The sequence below is a fragment of the Chrysemys picta genome, chromosome 1, assembly GCF_011386835.1.
Source record: "Chrysemys picta bellii isolate R12L10 chromosome 1, ASM1138683v2, whole genome shotgun sequence".
In the NCBI taxonomy this organism is placed as follows: domain Eukaryota; kingdom Metazoa; phylum Chordata; order Testudines; family Emydidae; genus Chrysemys; species Chrysemys picta.
In genome coordinates, this window is record NC_088791.1 from 166,349,500 (window position 1) to 166,361,375 (window position 11,876).

The 11,876-nt window shown below is 41.1% G+C and overlaps 1 long non-coding RNA gene across 1 annotated transcript; it reads right to left on the bottom strand.

The window, feature by feature from the left end:
* Positions 1 to 3,471: 3,471 nt before the first annotated feature.
* Positions 3,472 to 9,836, bottom strand: LOC135983885 (uncharacterized). Its single transcript, XR_010601707.1, has 3 exons — positions 9,700 to 9,836; positions 6,553 to 6,694; positions 3,472 to 3,633 (listed from the first exon to the last, which is right to left on the bottom strand). It is a non-coding gene; the product is annotated as an uncharacterized LOC135983885 (long non-coding RNA).
* Positions 9,837 to 11,876: the final 2,040 nt, after the last annotated feature.

The window sequence follows — 11,876 nt, forward strand, 5'->3', positions numbered from 1 at the left end:
CGGCTCCCACTGGCCGCGGTTTGCTGCTCCAGGCCAATGGGAGCTGCTGGAAATGGCGCGGGCAGCAGCCCCCATTGGCCTGCAGCAGCGAACCGCAGCCAGTGGGAGCCACGATCGGCCGGACCTGCGGACGGGGCAGGTAAACAAACGAGCTCGGCCTGCCAGGGGCTTTCCCTACACAAGTGGCGACCCCAGTTTGAGAAACACTGCAGTAAGGCATGCTGTGAGGTGCTTTGTGGCAGCACTGTGACTCTGGATTGGATCTCTTCCATGGGCATATTGGAATCCTCCAAGGTCCTGGCACACCCCATAGGTTTAGAAAGCACATTCCTATTCTGCACGGACAAAGCCCACTTCCCTTGACAGAGTGATCAAGAGAGTTCTACAAGCTGAAACTCATGAAGTCTCCTCCCTAGGAGTTAATCCTACATAGGAGGAAGCACCTGGCTCAGAGCTGGCAAACCTTGTGGCAAATTTTATCACACACTTTGGTATTTTTCTTGATGATCTCTCGTATGAATGCAGGATCATTTAATACTTCTCTTCTTGATACACGTGTAATTCAAGTCATATCTTACTTGCTAAAGATCAGTTGTGGTCAGTTAAATTGCGGGAAAGAGTGCTTAAATATACTTTAAACCAAGGTTGCCAAGATTTAAATGTTGTTCTGCTATTGAAGTGGCATAAACTCCAGGAAGCTGCAATTCATTATGAGGGAAGGGAAACTAGCTTTCTTGTAATTAACAAACAATAATGCAAGTTGTATTTTTCTTAACTATTGGTTGTGGGAGACAATTCAATAAAAGTAAGCACTCTAGCCCTTTGAGTCAGTGCCTATTAGTCTTCTTACGCTATTGAATGAAAGAAGGCAATACTACGGTCACACCATCTGGAGTGGCTCGTGACCATGAGTGCCTACCATAGGACAGACTGTCAAAAACAGGGCTATGAAACTAGTCATATGTTCTATGATTAGATTTGACCAACCCAGTAATGTGAACTCCTGGATCACTATATCTGTCTTACCTTGGAATCATAGGCAGTTCCCTTAGGCTCTCCTGTCTATCTTGCCACCCAAGCAAGCTGGTCTTAGTGATAAATGGTCACTTACACCAAAAATCACACCATATTCAGATTGCTTCTAGTCCCAAGAAACCAATAAGTTACTTACCACCGATCAGTTGGTACCCTAGATTTTGCACCAAAGACAGCCTGTAGCCAATCCTGTAATAAACTATCTAAAGATGTATTAACTGAGGCTATGTCTATACTACCGCGGTAAGTCGACCTACTCTACGCAATTCCAGCTACGTAAATAACGTAGCTGGAGTCGCTATACCTTAGGTTGTGTTACCATGGGGTCTATATCACAGGGGGGTCAACAGGAGAAAATCTCACGTTGACTTACCTTACACTCTTCTCGTTGCGGGTAGAGTACAGGGGTCAATTGCAAAGCGATCTACAGTCGATTGGGCGGGTCTTTACTAGACCTGCTAAATCGACTGCCAGTGGATCGATCTCAGAGCGTCGATCCGGCTGTAGTGTAGACCTGCCCTAAGAAAGAGAAATGAGAGTTATTTACAGGTCAAAGCAAGTGAATTTATACACGGGCTATCATCTATGGTTCCTAAAGGTGACAGAGATGCAATAATCTGTCTGCTCAAAGTATCTTTCAGGGTGAAGCCAGGTTGACCCTGGGACTCTGCTTTAGTTCAAGGTCTCTGGCCCTATGAGAGTTCAAACAGAAAAGAGTTGAACAATGTTCTTGTGACCCTGTTTTATCTTTTACATTGGACCTTCCAGGCCATGAGAGAAATTCTCTTGCACATAGTATTTCCAAGATGTGATAGGGCCATTCACCAATCCTTTGTATTGTGATGTTTCTTAATGGCCCATTTAATCTTGATAGGCCTCATTAATGGGTGGGGACATGGGGACGATTCCTATACCTGGGTTCACAAGTTCTGAGCAAACAAGTTATAAAGCAAAAAACTCCAATATTTCTTTACAATATGGAATACAGACAAGTGAGATTAAGGCAGGCATCAACTTACAAGCATTCCATACTGTCTAAACACTAAATACATACTAACATACAGGTGAGCTGGTTTGGTTTCCAGCTATGAGTTTGTCAGTTCTTAACTAATGCCTGTGGCCTTGGCAAGAGATGGCACTTGATTTACCAGCATCACAACAAATTTAAGAGCCAAACAAAACAAAATCAATCTTGCATTGTTTACAGGTCAGTCTTTTAGGGCTAAACTTCTTTGGATCACATCCTCAACAAATGTAAATTAGCATAGGTCCTGTGACTTTATGTGAACTATCCCAACTGATATTAGCTACACATCTGGCTCTTTATCTTCACCTCTCTGTGTAAAATACAGCATGAATGAGAGTTCCCTGACCTTGTTTTGTATTTCAGTAATCACAAAGATATGATCCCAAGTAATGGCCCTTTTTTAAAGCTGATGTATCACAATTAAAAAAGGTATTGCGGTGGGAGAAGTCTCCAAAGGGAAGATTTCTTTCCCCAGTAATTCAAGGGGATTGTGTGTGGGGTTGAAATCAACATAGGAAAGATCAGGTAAATGCATTTCCCAGAAAGGATAACAGTTTGAGCAATGGTGGAGATAAGCATCAAGGACAGAGAGAGGTCAAATCTGGCAATTAGGTCTCCTTGTATCCATAGTCAGGAGGTGTTCATCATAGAGATGAAGTCAGTGATTTTTAAAAAAGTCTGCGTAAGTTTGCAAAAAGATCAATGCAGAGCCAGATTCCTGGGTTTTAAGCAGCATGAAGTGGTAATTCTTAAGAAAGAAAAATGCGACATCTGCACAGTCCTTAATAGAGCAAGGGAAGGAGAAGGAGAGTCTGTTGGGAGGGTATAGCAGGAAGCCAGTGTTTTTTGAACAGACACTCAGAAGTGAATGTAAGTGAGTCTAGGGAAAGTCTGGAGGGTGTTGAAGGGGGTGTAGCTGGTAACTTATTCTGACCCCCCTCAATGTGCATTTTACATCAGCTTGGATTCTCCTTCAAGACTTCCTTCAACTCAACCATTTGCCAACATGTAAGCAACACTGCGACCACTTACATATCATTTCTAAATTTGGCCAGCTGAGTCCAACGGAATCTAAAATGGTTTAGCTCACAAGCCTAGGGCCTAGAAGATAGGATTGTAGCAACAGAAGCAGCTAACAGAATGATAATTCAATATGTAAATTAAATTAGGCCACACACTATTTTCACCTTCAAGCAAATCTGCTCGTAAGTTACACCCAATTAAGACTCACTTACATTCATTTTCCATTCAGTAACTGAGTGTTTATTAAGTACATTAATGAAGCATATTGGAATTTGAGTTGGTGTGTTTATGTATGACTTTATTTCTGAAATTGGCCCCAACTCACAAGTGACATCAATGAATGACAGGAGAAAATGGGGCTTTCCACTTACAGGAGCTATGGACAGTGGGCTTTCTTAGCGGACATCAATCTTCAAGAGGTGCCATGTGTCTCCCAGGTCTACCTCTTTTTTTTCAGATGCTAGGAAGTAGACTCGAGTCCATGGTGGGGAGCCACGTAGACAAAAGGGAAGGGGGAAATGGAGGGAACTACATGAAAGTAGGGGTGCCTGTTGATTAAGATATGGAGAGAGAATAAGTAGCACAAAGTAGAGAACGAAGCCTCAAGAGAAGTGGAGGGTGAGTGCTTTGGGGTAGTAGGTAAACTCAGACTGGACTGTCAAACAGAACCATCGTGATCATCTAGTCTGATCTCCTGCACATTGCAGTCCACAGAACCTCCCCCACCCCCTCTGGTAACAGACCCCTAGCCTCTGGCTTTGTTACTGAAGTCCTCAAATCATAGTTCAAAAACTTCAAATTACAGAGAATTCACCATTTGCACTAGTTTAAACCTGTAAGTGACCTGTGCCCCATGATGCAAAGGAAGGCAACCCACCCCCCAAGGGTCTCTGCCTGTTCCTTCCTGACCCCAACTATGGTGATCAGTTAGACCCTGAGCATGTGAGCAAAGCTCGCCAGGCAGATACCTGGGAAAGAATTTTCTGTAGTAACTTAAGTGGCAGTGTAGACAAGTTGCTGTCAGGTATGTCGGTCAGGGATGTGGAACCCCCCCCCCCCAAATGAAGCAACTTGCATCGACTTAAAGTGGTGTCTACACCACACTATGTTGGCAGGAGATGCTCTCCCACTGACATAGCTTCCAGTTTTCATTGGAGGTGGAGTAACTGGGAGATCGTTCTCCCATTGATAAAGTGCATCTTCACCAGATGCACTACATCAGCACTGCTGCCAAGAGCAAATTGAACAGATCAAGAATGCCCCAAAAGAAAAATCAAGCTAGATGCTAGGTTGTCAGTCAATCTTCCATGGTTCTAGAATACATTTTCTTAATGTTCCATATGATTTCAATTTTATGCATACATGTTCGGTAACTATCTTGAACAGTAATGGATACAGTCCAGCATGATATATTAGCAAGTGTGCTTAAGGTACCGGGCTGGTACAAGAGGCCTGGATTTAGTTCCGATTTCTGCCAGGCTTCCAGCATGGCCTTCATGTTTCTGTCTGCCTTAGTTCTGTAAAATATTTCATTTCTCCTACCCTTCCCTTGTCTACCTGGGTTGTAAGCAAACTCTTTGGGATCCTCATTGAGCCCTGGTCTCAGGAGGGACTTCTAGACATTATTTTATCATAATTAACAGTATTAGTACAGTAGTGAATTGGAGCAATGTATTCATGAAACTTTCAGCCAGGCCAGTTATGCAGCTACAGGTGGTAGGGCTAAAGTTTGAGTAAGCATCTGATCTTCTATGAAGCATACTGAACCTCCAAAGTTTGAGCTTCACCCGTTATTGCTCTTAGACCAGAGACTTTGTAATGGACTTAGGAAATGACAGGACACTGGTTAAGATTTAAGCACATGGAATAGTGCGCTCCCCACTTCCACATATAGACAAGGTGATTAAGAATTGGAAATCTTACACTATTTCTCATGAATCACTGGTAATATTTTATGGCCTTCAATGACACATAGGCAAGACAAATAGAAAGTAGTATGGCTGTTAAAAAGGCAATTGTTTTGGCTGAACATGAATTTCTTTTCTGTTTATAAATATTTACTGCTAACAAGTTTCTTAGAAAATGGATCACGGCAATTAAGGAAGCACACCTCCACTGATTTCAGTAAGACCTAGATCCGTCTACGCTAGCTGATGACTATAAATGTGCTCTTCAGGCATGATATTAGTGGATGATTTCTAATTTTGGTCAAAATGCATTTTAGTCTTTTGGTATTAGCTGCTCAGAGGGCCATTGCTGCTCACTAGAATAAAACAAGTACTCCTACACTTGACAGACGGCTTATCAAAATTTGCCAAGTTTTAGCTAGAGCAGGTTTAAAAGAATTTCAACTTAGTTGTCCTGCTGAAAAATGGGGTTTAGTCCAAAGTTATTTTAAAAAGGAAAATGTCATTGATTGCACTTTAATAAGAAATTTTGAACTAAAGAACTATGGTTTTTCCACAAACCAAATTGAATCCAGTGTTAAATTTGGAAATTTCAGATTTGTTCTTCCTCTCTCTCCTTCCCATTTTGCAATTAAATGTAATAGAATTAATATCTAAATTCCTCCCCCAACCCTTTCCTTTTGTCACTAATTTTTCCCAAGTGGGACAAGTTGTGAGAAACTGGAGAGGAGGAAGGAAAATGTTGTGTCTGATAGGAGAACCCTGAACATTATTCATTTGATTGCATTCAGAGGCAAAAAACTAGAAAGGAGAGAAAAGAAAAATCAATTCCCTCCCCCCACTTTAAACCCTGTAAAATGGAAACAATTCTGAAATGTTTCACAAGTCTGCTTTCCATTTTCAAAAAGCTCTAGTTTAAGGAATCGAAACATTACTTAGTATCAATGATACATGACATGTTTTAGCTACCCTGACTTACTTACACTGAAAGAAGTTGGCTGGTGAACTCTTTTGAGCTTTCCTCCTTACTGACATTCTCATGCTTCAGGGTGTAAGTCAATCTGAATGGGTTAGACAGAAATGACTGCTATGGAGAGCTGTCCCATAACTATACCTTGCTCTGAAGCATCTGGTACTGGCCACTGTCCTGGTCTTTGACTAGATGGGTCTCTGACCTGATCCACTACGGCAATTCCTATATTTCCTGCTAGTAAGCTAGAAAATTGAAATAGGATCAGTTGGATGCTGCATTCATATGATATTCTCAGAAGCACCGTTAATTCTTCGGCAGCACATACCAATCTCTTTACTGATGGCAGGTTTGGGTCAGGATCCAGTTGGAAAAGAGTCTATACCAGTTAGCGAAACAGTATTTCTTCTTAATGACCTATTTTTATCTCCCATCTTTCTCAGCGGTGGTACTGAATGCTGATAAGTCACTGTATGGCCCAGCTCGAGCAGTGATTTTCATATAATTAGTTATTTGAGGTAACAATCTGCCAAAGGTGGGTAATTACTTTCTTGTACCCATACATATTAAGGAAATTGACCATCACTTACCTTTCAATCAAAGGTATTTTTTCCTTGGGATCATGGGAAGACTCCTTTGATATCAGTACAGGGAAACTCCATTGAGCCTGCCTGCACCATTAATGGCTTAAGTAGAGGATTTGGGTTTGTAGCACATCCGGTTCTTTTAACACTGCAAACACAAAATGGTGGTGTACTTAAAATGCTGCTGGCAGCTAATGCTTGTTTTAGAAGAAGCCAGTTTATGGCCTTTAAAGGTACAGGATGTCTAAAAGTTTCGACTCTGTCACCTCCAAGTGAATCTCAATTGCTACTTGAATGCTGAGATTTCATTTGCTCTTGAGATTTATCTGGCACAAGTACAGCACAAGACTGATGTAGAATGTATCAAGTGAGTTATTAGTCCCATATACAACTCTGTCAAGTGTGAGAGCACTTACAAGTATTGCAGATAATGGCCCCGCACACACCTGTTGATGTATCTAACTGAAAAGCAGTACACAACATTGCAGAGGCAGGATCTTTGTAAGTTAATATGAACACTATTTTTGATCACTGTCTTGCAAATGTTGCTATATTTAGTGACTTCTCTTGCCTCTTCACCATGGAAGTTTACAAATTAAGTTTCCTTACTGTTGAGGCCATTCATTGAAACTCTAACTTTTATTAAACTAGCTCAGACTGTTAAATCAACAATATTCCCTTCTCTACCTGACAGTAAATCTTACCTATTTGGTCCTTTGTACTTACGCTCTCTGTCCCCAAAACAAGTGTTACCCCTGCCAGCATCCCTTTATTTTCCCACCTAAATCCTGTTGAGTCTGCATTTTGTTCAGTGAATTTTTGTAGTGCCAGAAATGATGCTTCATATATGTGGCTGCTAATTGCATATGTAGAGCAGAAAGTTGAACTAGCAATAAGAAGAGATCTGGACCTGAACTCCCTGTTTTCATCAATGTACCTTGTAACACTATATTAATATAAGAATCGGTAGAAAGGGACACTGCAACATTTTCAAAAGCTGAGTGCAACAAAGTGGCATTATTGCATCCTCTTATTCAAACTTGCTGCATTAATACATGGAATTTTACTGTTCTCTTGTTTAAATAGGCCACTGTGTGGAACTGCTCTGTAATAATTTATTAATACAGTTTGTTGGCCTTGTTACTGGGATGTTGACTTATGACGATATTGGTTTAGCTTAAGAGGGAGCTGTCAGGAAAAACGTGCAGGAATTGAAAGAACGGCTCAAGATGAACTAACCCTCAGCCAACACTTGAGGTTTGTTAAGGGAGAGTGACATGAGTGTTAGCTTTGAAATTTACCTCCTCCACAGCCAACCTGAACATCTAATTTTGTCCAGCAGTGCAAAAGCCTGGGAACACAGAAGAACAAAAGGACATTTGGCAGCTGATAAAGTATCTCTGAGAAGGTGTGTGGGGATTGTTCTTGGGAGAACCAGACTAAAGTGCTGGGTGAGGAAGTTAGGCCTGACTAGGTTACCATCAGGGCACGACTAGCCTTAGATGCATATAGACTATTGCTTTTAAATCTTCTCTAAATGTTTCGTTCCTATTTTTAAAATAAAACACCACTTTTGTTGTAAGAAGGCTTTGTTGTCCTATTCATATAGCACTGGGTCATAGACTCCTGAAGGGAAGAACTGCAGGTACCAGAACTCAGACTGGCTGGGTAAGAATGGATGATACATAGGCTACTGTAATACAGGGCTCAGTCTAAAAGTGAGAGAATTGCAGATTTCCACTGGAGGAGAGATAACGGCGGGGGAAGATTTCCAGCTAGCCCAGTAAGCATGAAAGCGCCTTTCCTGTGGACACATACATAAAGTGTTTGAGTGTTCTCAATTTCGCATACATAAATACTGAAACAAGAACAGCATGAATCATCTGTCTTTGATAAAAGGACATCAAAGGGGTTTCAAAGCAACATTGGTTTGTCATATTGATATTATAGGACAGCAGGTTTTTGTGTAAGGTCTTTTGCAGAAAGGAGACTTAAGCTAAAAGAGCCATCCCTGTATTTCTCTATTAGTCCCTATCTATGTTTATTTCATTTTGATGGTAATGGGAGGTAATGGGTTTCCAACAGGCAGTAGGTTTTCAAGCCCTAGCCCTATCAGCCTTTCATCATATCATTACAATGGTATTGGGTGAATCGTGGGTCACAAGGGAAAAATCCTGATAAAAGATTCACTCTGTTTCATTTCTTCCTTGCTGTATTATTGAGTCATCATCCTTTGAGCTGCTCACTATTTATGATATGCACAAAATACATAATTAATTGTCCAATTCAACACTACTAGCCCTGTGGCCTCTGACAGACTTTCATTTATCAAAATTGTGTTGTTTTTTCTTTGGATTTATGGTGTTGCTTAAGAAATTAATTTGGTCAAATCCCCCCAGAGGCTGAAGGCAGCAAGCCACTCTTTCATTTTCATTGAAGCTATTGTTAGTGGATTTAAAATTTTCTTTTTAAAAAAGAATTAATTTACATACATTAGCAGTTAGCAAATTCTAAAACTAGGAAGCCAGGAAAAAAATCATTGTAATGTATTTCTACATCTTTTGAACAAGTGCATCATGCCCACTACCTAACCCCCAATTTGTTATCCCTCCTATCCTGCAAAGGATCTTATCAACATGTTTTCCAGTCCTTTTCACTCCAACAGTGTTTCCAGCCTTGTCTGCTCCTTTGTCAGCCTCTCAATCACCTCTGTGCCTTTTACCACACAGCCCTGTACGTACAGTACAACCTCCCAGAACTCAACTGCAAGGCCCCTCCTTTCCACATTTGAGTCCCTCATAGGTGCCTACACTTTGAGCTGGGGGGTGTAATTCCCAGTTTGATGAGATATACTCTCACTACCTCTGAATGTGCTATTATCCTAAACATAGTATAGCTGGAATGGCACGAGGAGCTAGCTGTCCCAGGTACGTACCTGTCTGGGATGCTAGGCATGTACTCAGGTGGCTAGCCTCTCCTGCCATTTGCCCTACTGCAGTTACACACTATTTTAAGTACATGTGGGGAATGTCTCCTGAAGCTGGGAATCACACCCCTAGCTCAAAGTTTAGACATACCCCAGGCCCACTTGTTATGCAAGTCAACTTAATTCACTATTTGCACATAAGTACCTGTTGTTCCCCTTCCTCCTACCTCTGTCTACTTGTCTGTCTGTCCTTGGATAGCAAGCTCCTCAGAGCCGGGACCAGCCCTCTTCGGTATTTGGAAAGCACTTAGTACATCATAGGTGTTACTGTAAACAAAATAGTAAGTAATAATAACTGATATATTGGAGGGGTTGATTTGACAAAAGTCAAAGTTGGATTTTAAGGCAGAATAAAAGGAAAGGTGGATGAAAAAGTTTTGGGTACTTAGTACTGAAAACTACTGCCCACACCACGAAGTCTCACTAAGCTGAATGGTGTTAGAGTTTGTAGTACCAGACATCATACTGTGAATAGTACAGAGCAGAGAGATAGTTTTAATATATGGAACACAACACATAAAAGGATGTACTTTCCACTGATAGTTCCTAGAGCACTGGCTATCAATGGAAAGTACATCCTATGTGTTGTAACAGTTGAAATATTATGTCATGTGAGGAATGGAAAATAGCATGAGATTATCTAAATTTGATTTTTTGTATTTATTCTATAAACAGCCAACATGAAGCAGTTCTTACAAATTTTGTGGTGGTAATGAAAAATGCTGCAAATATCACATTAACAGCTGTGTTTACACAAGGTAGGAGAGGGGGTCAGGGAGGTTCCTTTATAAAGAACTAGGGGGGCTTTGGCAGTTCAGAAGACTAGATCTCTTTCTGTACATGGGGAGGAGGGGCCAGGTAAGTTTATTATTTGGGGGATAGAATGGATCAAAAGCCAAGCGTATAGGAAGGCACATGAGACTACAAAACAATAGAAAACAGAGGTGTACAGAGATCAATTACAGCTGTGGCAATCGTTCAAATGTTTCTTCTTATATTCAGTTCAATAAAATCAATGATTCCCCTTTAACTGTGTTCATGATCCTTCTGATAATTGCTTTCCTTGTATATTCTCGTGAAACCAACCCCAATCAGACTTTGAATTTCATATATCAAATAGTTCCAAATGCTCTAGAGACCATGAACTATGTGTTGCAATAGTAAATATTGACTAATCAATAAATTTTAGAAAATGGTATGCCCCTTTCAGACAGACAGTAGAAAGCAGTTACATTTGCTCCAGCTGATTCTCCTGGATCTAATGAATGCTAAAGTTTCTTAACATCTGGTACTTTGTATCAGAACCCAAGCGTCAGGGACACATAAGGGACATATTTGTCAATAAAGATGTTTAGAAAGTAGCAAATCTTAAGGGAAAGTGTGTGGTTACAGCTGATAGTGGGATTATAGTTAGCCAATCCAATCCAAAGGAAAAAGGAGCCTGTACTGACTGTGAGATGTCAACTTTTACTTTATTAGGTTGTGAGAGTGGCAAAGAGGTATTTCATGTGTAAATGATATGCTTGTTTGTTTTTTCTAAGTGGCCAATTGCATATTTGAACTTCAGAGACATCTACGTGTGTTTTTTGTCTTGGGCAGCTACTGAAAGCTGAACAGAGTAGGTAGTTGAAAGAGATACAACAGAAAAGCAAGAGAGAGTTCCTGGGGAGAAGGAGCACTGACTACTGCTGAGCTCACTGCAGGAAGGGTTGTAGTGTGCTGACTATCTGCTAAAGGTACATTTCTCTCTGCTGTAAATCCGACCATCAGCCTTGATACAGCCAATGCAAACTGATATTCCCCACAGGTAGTATAATATTAACTGAAGCATACCGTACTGCCCTGTTAAACAGTTCTTTGTTGTTTTGTTCTATGGTTTATATATTTAAATGGCAGTCAAAGCAGAATCCTAATATAAGAATCTGTACATATCCTTACGAGGCAGGACACAGAGTAGCGCCGGTAAGGGCTCAGTTCTGCTTCCACTGAAGCTAATGACAAACTAGATTCAGGGGGAACAATAGGATGTATCCCCCAAAACTTCCATATAACTATGACCGTGCGATCTACTTATCTCCCAAGGGCCTTGTAATGAGATACTGTAGGCTACCCACTGGTGAGTGTGACAACATCGGGGGATTAATTTGACCCGTTCTGACACGCTCTTCCTTCACTCTGACGGAGTCACAGTGCTTTCTCTTTGTGGTTTGGCTCTTCCTCTTCATGATTTGGCCATCCAGCAAGGCCACTATACAGTTCTCTCCTTCTGGGGAGAAAAGTCTCCCTGGACCAGCTGTCTGGGTGTCATTCCAGGCATTTTTCTTATCCAAGATTGTGCCACTTT